Here is an 11,470-nt window from a genome sequence, read left to right as displayed (position 1 = left end):
ATCCAAATCATTCCACCCCATTACCAACAAGTGGCACCATGAGAATGTGACACTTGTCACATTTTCCAAAAATTGCAAAAAGGTCATTTTTCAAAATATCTTATAAATTAAATTACAAAAAGGTCCCTAAAATGAAAAATAATTACTTTATGTAATTACACAAAACCCCAAAAATAATGAATAATTACAATAAAGTATGCACCCATGCCTTTTATGAAAAAGTAAGCAATTAACATACTTTTCTACAAAAGTAAAAATACAAACATCATGGAAATCAAATATTATGGATACATGCAAAACTGGAATCAAATCCGAGCACAAGAAGTGAGGTTATGCAAGGAAAAATTGATAAACGGGAAAGAGACGAAATAGGGAAAAGACAAAATAGGAAAAAGATGAAAAAAAAAAATCGCCGAAAAAGGAAAAGGAGGAAAAAGACCGGGTCATTACAGAAATGGTTTCCGAGACTCTTTCATTTGGATTGACAACTTTCTTTAAGGACCGAGTCATTTCTATATTTTCACTTTTTGGACACTATTCACTTTTCGTCCTTTTCCTTATTTTGTCTTTTTCCCGTTTGTCACTTTTTGGCACAACCTCACTTTTCGTACTCGGAGTTGGTTTTTGACTTCACGTATCTTCATTCTAAGTGGTTTTTACGAAATATGGTGTCCATAGGGGCATGAATGCGTAATTCTTCAGAATCTTTTTCTTTTCTTGGGGTGTTTTTCATAAATATCTTTTGAAGATATTTTATTTCAGGGGTTTTTAAGAAAATATTTTTGGAAGATATTTTCATTTTGGGTCATTAGTGTAGTTAACCATTTTTGGAGGCGCCATTATGCAATTAACGAAAGTTATTGCAAAATACCTCGTTTTGAGCCTGAATCCTTATACGGGATTCACTTTCACATTTTGTCGAGTTGTGTACTCTTAGAATTTCCTTCCGGACGTTTTTCCCAATTTTAGGGATTTCTGACACCGGTTGCCGCCGAACATGTTCGGGGCATATCTCTCTGCTTGGGACTCGGTTTACGACTCCGTTTCTTTCGTTGTTCATTTTTTTTTCATTTTGGTTCTTTTTCATTCATAGAGTTTTGCCGTTTGAGCGCGTCTGCTCAAATTTCAATTATTCGGACCCGTCAGCGCCCATTCAGGGCAGTTTTTGAGATTTCTATAAATAGGTTGCCCTAATTTTTAAAATCAGATTTTTCAGCCTTCTTCTCCACTTCATGGCTGGCAACCATGGCTGCCAAAGGGGCTGCCACCCTTTCTTCTTCTCCTCCACTTGATTTCATTTGTAAAAAGTCTTCCGCCTTAACGTTTATCGTAGGCCTTATCGTGCTCTACCTTTCCCCTAACGGTGTCGAGGCCTATTCCTATACGCCAAACTAATGTAGTGAATATAGGTTCATGAAAAGCCTTTTGGGTCAAGTTTAAATTTATAAACATCACTACTACCACTACTACTAATGTAGCAAGGGTGAGTAGGGATCGTCCCAAGGGATTATAGGGCTACAAGTAATGGAAACAATGCTTAGGGTTAGCAGGTCGAGTGACCAAAGGTAGGTTGTTTGGTTGTTAAAACAACAATTAAGATTAAAAAAGCTCAATATAAAATAAGTAATTAAAGGATAGAGAAAACAAGAGAAAGAGGTCTTGGAACTTAGAGATCACCACTAAGCATCATCTTTCTATACACTCAATTCATAATTAATGAGGGGGAAAACATATGTTGCAACAATAGTGAGTGTGTGTGGTTCTTTTAACAAGCATGGATGACCAATTAAGTATATATTGTCTAAACAACACAATGAATAGCATAATACATTAAACTAAGTCATTAATCCTTCTTTAAGGTCACAATCCAAACACCTCACATAATTAGAGAAATATACTACTTGCATTCATAAGTATGGAACGTCAAACAACAAGCATGGATGTCCTCCCATTTAATAACTAAGGTAGCTACACTACATTTAAGCTAATGACATGGAAATTAAACTAATTAAACTAAGGGAGAGGCATAATCCATCAAAAAATGAGTATGAACCATCAAATAAACCACAAGAGCATTCTATTAAGCACTATGTCTTGACAATCTCTAGATCTATAGCATCAACACACATAGACATGCATCAACAACACAAGAGATAGAGATAAACATATGAACATCTATTCTAGCATACATAGACATATGGATAGAATGAAATGATCAATTAGAATAATTAAACCACACAAATCATTGAATAAACAAGATCTATGTATATAAATATGTCAAAATATGTATTACAACACAAATCCCCTCAAAAATACATAAATCAAGGTAAAGAAAGCATGCTTAGGGCTAACTCTAGCCCCAAGAGGATGTCTAGCCACTCATGAATGGTGTCCTCCAACCCTCAAGGGCTATCTCCATGGTAGAAGTGCTATTCTTCTTGAGGAAGATGGAAAACCTCTCAAGAATGTGTCTCTGGCCTCCTCTTCTCTTTTTTTCCTCTCTAAGAATTGTATCTCTCTACTCTCAATGCATATCCAAGACTATTAAAAACTATGTGTAAAAGTGGCTCATATTCCTTATATAGGTAGCTCAAATGTCACACCCAATGGTTTAGGCTTGTATACAAGGGCTCTTCTAATTATTGCACAATGAGATAACTTTTAATGAGCTAGAAATATTTTTTTTTTTCAGATTTGAGAGGGTTCAATCGATCGAACCTGTGCTGTGATCGATCGAGCATGGCTAAGATCTATTAAACTTTGGTTGGATCGATCCTCCCATGGTGGCGCCTTTTTGGAAAAGACAGATCTGAGATATTTTGGGGAAAGAGACAAAAGTGGTAGGTAGAGTGGTACAACAGGATAAGATGGAATCTTTTCGATCGATCTGAGAATTGTTGGATCAATCAAATTTTGAGGGATCTTTGGATAAGAACAAAGGGCTTAGATCCATCTTGGAGAGTCTAGATCGATGAACTTTCGAGCGATCGAAGTATTCTTGAGATCGATTGAACCTGTTAAATTTCCATACTTTACTTCAATCTGCTTCCACTTTGGTCCTTTCTTCCATCCAGCTTAAGTTAGCTTCTTTTAAGCTCTTTTGTGGCTGAATTAGCTTATTTTGGGGATAAGTACCTAAAAAGGGAAATAACACGAAATTAGTCTAAAACGGGAAGGTAAGATAGATAAAGGTCCTAGAATACCTAAGCTTAAGGGGTTTAAATGCGCACTTTTCAGCGCTCATCACACCCCCAAACTTAAATATTGCTAGTCCCTAGCAATGAATTACAAAGTAAATGAATGAAATGAACAACTATATAAGTATGAACTAGAAAGCTATAAATGGATAACGCCACTTTTTTAGGGAACACGATTGCATTTAGCATATGCAACAAGCCTTTTAAACCCCTAGGTTACCCCTAGTGGACGAGTGAAGTCTCGTGAGGGTTTCCAGCAATGATACCCACAAACATTAGGCTCATTCTCACTAAAGAGGCACCAATATTGCAAACAAGCATTGGGAGAAAACTACCTTAAGTATGCAATTTTTCAACCCTTTCCAAGCAATCTCCCAAAATTTTAACATCAAGCAAGCAAGTATGGTCCTCCACACATCAAGAAAATGATCATGCAAATCAAAACAACTCTAGAATTCTTTTGAGTGGACCGACATCAATTATGCTGCTATCTAAGCCAACTAAAGAAATGATCACATCCTTATCCTCAAACTAACACACAAATCTAGTACCGATCATCAAGACAAAAAATGGACTTTTTATTAAAGCTTTATCGTTCTAGGTGAGCTTTTTTTTTTTTTTTTTTTTTTGACTAATCCTAAGGATCAAAGATGGAAGCATGATGTAATGTAGTGATCTATTAAGCTTTCTAGCGATCCATGAGGTCGAGCGTTAGGTCAATGACTCCCAAACCAGACGGCTTTAGGGCACTAGGTGTTCAAACACCCCTAAGGACTTACAAGCTCAAATCAACTAGGCTACAAATCAAAACAACCTCCATCTAATCATTTCCCACTTCTCACCTTTTGGGAGAAGTCCTCACTTTTTATTGCTTTTGCAATTTTTTTTTTTTTTTTTTTTTTTTTCAAGTTCAATTATTAACCTAGAGTTTGGGCCCTCCACCTTTCAATGTGAGAAATTTAGTGCTTGATGAGGCTAGAATCCCAACTACTCAATGAAAAGGGTTTTTTATCCACTTTTATCAAAATAAAAGCTTTCAATGCACTACTACCCCAATTGGGATATAACCAATTTAATAATCAACAAAGCATGTACCCCATAAATAAATACTAGTATGCGCTTGTGCTAGTATAGAATCCTAGAGTGAATCTCAAAATAATCACAAAATCAGGATGATGTGGACCACAAGTGCAAGCATGATATCAATCTTCCAAAAAATTTACTTCTAAATAACATCCATAAGGCATACAAGGAGTATTGGACTCTCACGTCAAGTAATTTTTAAATTTTAAGCAATATAGTCCTCAAAAGATCAAAGTCATCACTAGTTATAGACCAATCATAGATAATCCCTCAAATACACAAGTCATGCTTAAAATTTGAATTAAAAGCAAATACTGCAATTAACACCATTACCCCCAAACTGAAATGGCACAATGTCCTTCATGTGCAAAGAGAACAAAGGAAACAGTATACCAGTGTAGCTATAGCAAAGAATAGCCGGGACACAAGTATCCAAAGTGGTGGTATAACCCCCCCAAACTTGGGATTAACTGTGGTCCTGAAAAGATGGCAGTGGATAAAAGGTCATTAGATAACAAAGGAGAATAATAACAATGCACAGTGGACATACAAGTGTAAATGGGATAAGAAATGATATACGGAGAGAGGAAAAATGATGGCCCCGAAAAAATTTGGGCAGCACTCTCTCTCACTGAAGTCACTAGGATACACCTGATAATGGAGTCAATCACAGACAAATATATTATTATAAGGTCCAAACATCCAAAAATAGCATGAATAGAAAGAAAAATAATAAACAGTATATAGTACATCACAGTGTCTAGGCCGACAGACTGGCCGTAAAAATAATATAACAGTATCAAAATAGCAAGAATGTATTATAATATATAACATGATAAAAGAGAAGAATAGAGATCAGGCAGATGAAGTAGGGCGAGTGGGGCGTGATCCCCTGATATCTCTGGATATGCTCTGCAGCGCAGCTAAGATATCAGAGCGGAGAGATGCCATATCTGATCGAAGGAAGATAACTGCGTCCTCCAAGGCCTGGATACGCTCTCCAAAGCCGGGTGTCGGTGCTGGAGCCTCAGGTATGACTAGATTCGGAAAATGATGTGCATCCTGAGCCTGCTCCAGGAAATATAATGGTGACCCCGCTGGAGAGTGATGTGAGATCTCCTCTGCTGGAGGGTCCTGCTCCAAGTCAATGTCCATATGTATGGCAGCTGGATCGACTACTGGGTTGTCCGCTGCTGCTGCTGCTGCTGCTATCTCCTCCTCCTCAACCTCCTCTACTGCTATCACTGCATCCTCCAGAAGACTCTTGATAAAAGAATTGTAGCTCTTATTCCAGTCCTTCTTGCCAAAATAGCAAGCTCTTGTCTCTGAGCGCTCATTGGGACGGAATCGATAGCGCTGATCTCGGAGGATCTGAGTAATAAGATGGCCAAATGGAAGATACTTAGCCCGCTTGGGCTTGCCCTTGCTAATGTCATCTACGTAGAGCTTCATCATCATGGTCTAGTATAAGGCTGGAATAGAAACCCAGCACCCTGTGTAGAAAGCATACAGGGCAGTCAAATAATCGCCACGCCTCTAGATCTTGTGGCCAGCCATGAACACGTTTCAGTATAGGACTGAATCTAAGAACCATAGGTCATCAGGCAGATAGGTCCAAGTAGCAAATGTGTCGCCCTCACTATAGTGGCCTGTAAATGCCTCAGCTATAAATGCATAAGAAAGCCTCCTCTCCAGGATGGGATAATCGAGCTCAAGCTCAGGAGGGCAGGCATGCGGGCAGCGGCAAGATCTTGCCAGAGTCTCCACTGTGATGCGGATAGGATGGCCATCCACGGTAATGCATAGCTCCGCCAGATTACTCGGGGCAGGTCGGAGGTTCTGGAATAACATCCGAACAAGCCTCGGGTAAACTGGGTATGTGATAGGGGCTAGAATGGCTGAAATGCCCCTGTGGTCAATGTCTTCGTAGGCTGCCCGGGTCAGGATATACCGGGAGAAGAAGGAATTGTCAAAAACCAACTCATGCACCACTGTAAGGTGTGAGTATCTCAGCAGCAGTCTGTCTAAGGCCTGGTCTGTCTGTGCATGAGGCGGAGATGAAGAAGGTGATGGTGTATACTCAGCCTCATCATGAGATGATGAAGATGCAGAAGCAGAAGACTGTAGTCTAGAATCAGCTAATGGGGACTAAGCTGGATCGGCCTCTGTATAATCCTCCAGCTATTCAGGCTGCTCAGGATCCGGGACCTGAGATGGTCCTGCCTGATGCTCGGGCTGCTCCCGAACATGAGAGGGCTCACCTGGCCCCTCTAATCTAGGCCTGACTCGGCAATGATAATGTCCACGGGCAACAGTCTTGACCCTAGCCATGGCCTGTAAAACAGAAATAAAAACACTTGCAATATAAGTTAGTATTGGCATTAAGAATTGAAGCACAGTATATCGAAACATGTATGTCAAATAAGATAGGCAACATAAGACATGAATCTATGCAAGTGATGATGGGGCTAAAAAAGCAGTGACATTTAGTGAAGCATGCTAAACAATATAAGTATGGAATACATCTAATGTGGAAAACACAAGCATTGGGCATGTATGAGATAGCATGGAATCACAAAAGAGAGTGTGTGAAGCGTGGGATGCAAATCTGTGAAGTTCGATTGATCACAAAAATGTGAGATCGATCTCTGTGAGATTGATCTGAGATAAGTTCGATTGATCTTTGAATGATCGATCTGAGAAAACTTCAATTGATCGAACTGGTAGTGGCAATTCAAAAAGTCACAGATTTGTGACGTGGAAGGCACGGGGGCACCCAAGCAAACTTGTGGGGCCCTCTCACACATCAACAACACAATATGGGTCACTTGTTTAGCCCGTGACCCTCAAAAATCGATTAAAAAATGAAATATATGCATATATATACACAAGCTTTAAAACTTCAAAAATGGAAGGAATCGAACATGGCAACCCTAGATTTAGCATGTAAACATCACAAATATGTAGATTGAAACTCAAAATCAAGAGGAAAAACTCGGGACTTACTAAATCCGAGAGAGAGAGGTGGAAATTGAGAGATGGACGAGATCTGAGATGAGGGAGATGATGTGGAAGCTTGACTGGTCGCCGAAGGGCTCACCGAAGATGGGAGAGAAATGGTTTGCAGCGGCGAGGGCTGAAAAGGTCTTTAGATCGATCTTTGAATCGATCTAATGACCCTAGGCTTTTGTTTTTAAAAACACTTCTTGACCAGTTCGATCGATCAGGGAAAATTTTCGATCGATCGAACATAAATTGATCTGAAAAATGTCAAGATCGATCTCACCTCGACAAATTTTTTTTTTTTTTTTTTGAAATATTTTAAATTTTTGGAAATTAAAAATTAAAATTACAATTAAAACTATTATCTTTAAATTTTTGGAAATAAAACAAAAGAAAATTGTTTTTGGGATTTTTGAAAATTTTAAAATAAAAATAAAATAAGTAATTGAAAATAAATGTGAAAAATAGAATGAAAATCTTTTTGGAGTTTTTGAAAATAAAATAAAATAAACACTAAAAACAAAAATAAAAATATACTTGCAGTCAAAGTCAAAGTCAAGGTCAACAAAGGGTAGAGATTGATCAAGCTAAGATCGATCGAGAAGGTGGTTCGATTGATTAAACAGGTGAAAACCTGCAGAGAAGTTCGAACGATGCACAGAGAGGCCTTTTTTATGGATCTCAAAAATTTTCTAAGTGTGGAGTGAAGATCGATCCAAGAAAAAGTTGGATCGATCTAGGAACTTTCAGATCGATCCAAAGTAATTCTCGAACAATACACAGAGGGCTGATTTATGCAGGAAATTTCAGATCGATGGAACAGAGCAATGATTGGATGCAGGGATGGGTGTTCGATCGATCGAACCTCATTTGAGATCAATCAAACAGAGACAAAATGCCTATTTTCAGAATGAAAGTGCATGCATACTCAATCAAAATTTCTAGCCATGTGAATGAATTCCAAAACATATCTAGACGACGCAAGAAATGAAAGATAAAATAGAAATGAGGGAGGAATAGGGTTGTAAACCCTACAAAGCCTTTACTAGTCTTTAACGTCTTTAGCAAGACATTGGGCTCTTTTAGCCCAAATCAAACATCTTATAATGCATCCCCTCTTTAATGGGGTAATAAATACTTTGAATTCCACCCAACAAACGGTTCCCTAAAGAACTTGTTGGATTAGGTTCAAAGGAATTTGTGGTCCTTTGCCAATGTGAGCTTTAGGCTTCCATGCCCTCTCAAAGCAAGATTTTGAAACATCAGTCTTTAGTTTCAAGGTTGAAGATGAACTTTTTGAACTTTTGGTTTCAAGTAAAAACTCCATTCTTTCACATTCATTGTCTAAACATTCTTCTACAACATTTACTTCTTCATGCTTGTCAAATGAATTTGGGGTCGGATTGAAGATATTCAACTTCACTTTCATATGCCCAAATGAGATTTTCATTACCCCCGTCCTATAATTGATGTTGGCATTTACGGTTGCCAAGAAAGGACGGCCAAGGATAACAGGAATTTGGCTTTTGGGATTTGGAACTGGTTCTGTGTCAATGACAACGAAATCAATCGAGAAGAAGAATTTATCAATTTTAATTAAGACATCCTCAATGATACCCCTAGGCTTTTTGATGGATCGGTCGGCAAGTTGTAAAACTACCAACGTTGGTTTCAAGTCTCCTAAGCCTAATTTGATATATACTGAGTATGGAAGTAGATTAACACTTGCTCCTAAGTCTAGAAGAGCCCGATTAATGACATGGTCACCAATGATGCAAGATCTAGTAGGCGAACTGGGGTCCTTAAACTTTGGAAGGGTGTTATGTTGCAAGATTGAGCTCACTTGCTCGGTCTAGACCACTTTCCTAGGTGCTTGGCTCTTGTTCTTCGTCTTTTGGGTGCAAAGATCTTTTAAAAAGTTGGCATAAGCCGGAATTTGCTTAATTGCATCCAAAAGTGGAAGATTAATCTTCACTTGCCTAAACATTTCAATGATTTCATTGGTCTTGGTCTTTTGTTTATCAAGATAAATGGATCCTTTCAAGGCATCCGGAAATGGAGCTCTTGGCTCAAAAAAATTTTCAAAACTTTTCTTTGAAACATCATCAACACAAGAATTTTTAAAATCCTTTTTCAAAGCCTTGTTCAATTCATCTTTCAAATCAATTTTGGACTCACTTTTCAAATAATTTTCTAACACTTTCTCATTTGAATGATCATGCATATGCAATGAAGGAGGAATATGATAAGAAACGGGACGGGTGTCAACTTTTGGTTTCACCGGTTCACTCTCATCATTGGATACACCTACTTTGTTATTCACAATCTTCCCACTTCTTAAGGTTGTCACCGTATTGACATGCTCAATTGTGTGCCCTTCCGATGAGGAATGAGTCTCCACAACACATTGTTGCTTTGGTGGGGCATTCAAAGGCATCTTCCCTTTCTCTCTATGATTTAAGGTACTAGCTATTTGCCCTACTTGGGTTTCTAGCTTAGCAATGGATTGAGAATGAGAATGAAACAATTGAGTATTCGCCTCTAGAGTGCCTAGAGCGGTCAAAACTTTTTCTTCAAAGGCGGGACTCCTAGAGTTTCCTTGGGAATATGATGGTTGATTAGGAAAATGAGAATTAGAAAATTGATTGCCATGTGATTGAAATGATGATGATTTAAAACCTTGGGAACCTTGGCCTTGCATTGGTGGCAGAACATACTTCCCTTGAAAACCACCTTGGGGAGGGTTTGAGCCTTCCCCTTGGCTTTTCCAAGAAAAATTTGGATGATTCCTTCAACTTGAATTGTAATGAGTGCCATAGGGATTATTCCCTTGATTAACAAATGTAGCATTGACTTGCTCATGGGGCTCACTTTGCACATGTCCACGGGGACAATTGGAAGTAGAATGCAAGCACTTGAATAAGTCATGCAAGATTCATTAGATGCACGATGATGAATATGAGTAGGGGAGGAAGATACTTGATTCGCTGAATTTTGGTTGATAAAAAATTAATCAAATCTTTGAGATAAGGATTTCATCTCGGCGGCTATGTCATTGGAGTTATCAACTTGATACAAGCCGACATTCTTCCTTCCACCTAGGTTTCTACCATTTTTAGAAGATAAGGACCTATACATGAAATTTTCACTCATACTTTCATACAATTGCCACACATCATTTTCATGGTTGTCAAGATAAGAACCACGCATGGATGCATCAACCATACCTTTGTGATTATCTAGTAAACTTTCAAAGAAATATTGGACTAGTTTCCACTTAGGTATGTCATGTTGAGGCCACTTTCTAAGCAAATCATTAAATCTTTTCCATGCCTCATGAAACATTTCCCCATCCCCTTGAGAAAATTCTCTAATTGAAGTTCTCATGGCATTGGTCTTAGAAACTGAATAGTACTTTTTCAAGAACTCTTGTTGCATTTTCGCCCAAGAAGTTATCGAAAAAGGCCTAACATTGTTGAACTAATATTTTGCCTTCTCTTTAAAGGTGAAAGGAAAAAGTTTAAGTCTTAAAAATTCCTCCGGCATGTCCGTGCATTTTACAGTGGAACACACTTCAAGAAACTCATTCAAATGCTTATAAGGTTCTTCACTTGGAAGTCCATGATAGTTTGGAAGCATTTGAATAGTTTGTGGTTTAATTTCATAGTGATGTGCTCTAAATGGGGGCAATTGAATGCAAATGGGTGCATTGTATTCATTAGGCACATAATGGTCTCTTAATGCAATGGGAGGATTCGCAATTGGTGGTGCTACACGAACACCTTGATTACCTTAAACTATGGGGGGTTGTGGAACAAATATTGGCTGAGGCATTCCCAATAGAACTTGGCCTTGTTGTTGTGGGTGAATGAATGGTCTAGGCATGCCTAATGGTACTTGAACATTTTCATAATGCACATTAGGGTGGAGGTTGCCTTGTTAGTCTATGTGACTAAGGTCCTCCACATGGTTGTCATTCAAATCCTCCATTGGTGAAATGGAGTAATGAGAACTACCTTTCCCCTTAGGATTATGAACAACCGATTCAAGATGCAAATTAAGAGGGACAAGAGTAGGATTTAATGACTTACGACCATGCATACACTAGCAAAGCAAATAACAAGCAAGTAACAATCACTTCGCCCCTGCAACAATTCAATCAACAAATCTCCACATACAATGATCCC

At 38.5% G+C, this 11,470-nt stretch overlaps 1 pseudogene; it reads left to right on the top strand.

Annotated features, from left to right (window-relative positions):
- The first annotated feature begins 10,566 nt into the window (after positions 1–10,566).
- Positions 10,567–10,665, top strand: LOC132305923 (small nucleolar RNA R71; annotated as a pseudogene).
- Positions 10,666–11,470: the final 805 nt, after the last annotated feature.

Source organism: Cornus florida, unplaced genomic scaffold, assembly GCF_030987335.1.
Source record: "Cornus florida cultivar Cherokee Brave unplaced genomic scaffold, ASM3098733v1 CherokeeBrave_3.0.0_Hap2_Chr04, whole genome shotgun sequence".
NCBI classification, from domain to species: Eukaryota; Viridiplantae; Streptophyta; class Magnoliopsida; order Cornales; family Cornaceae; genus Cornus; species Cornus florida.
This window is presented reverse-complemented; position numbering and strand designations above follow the sequence as displayed.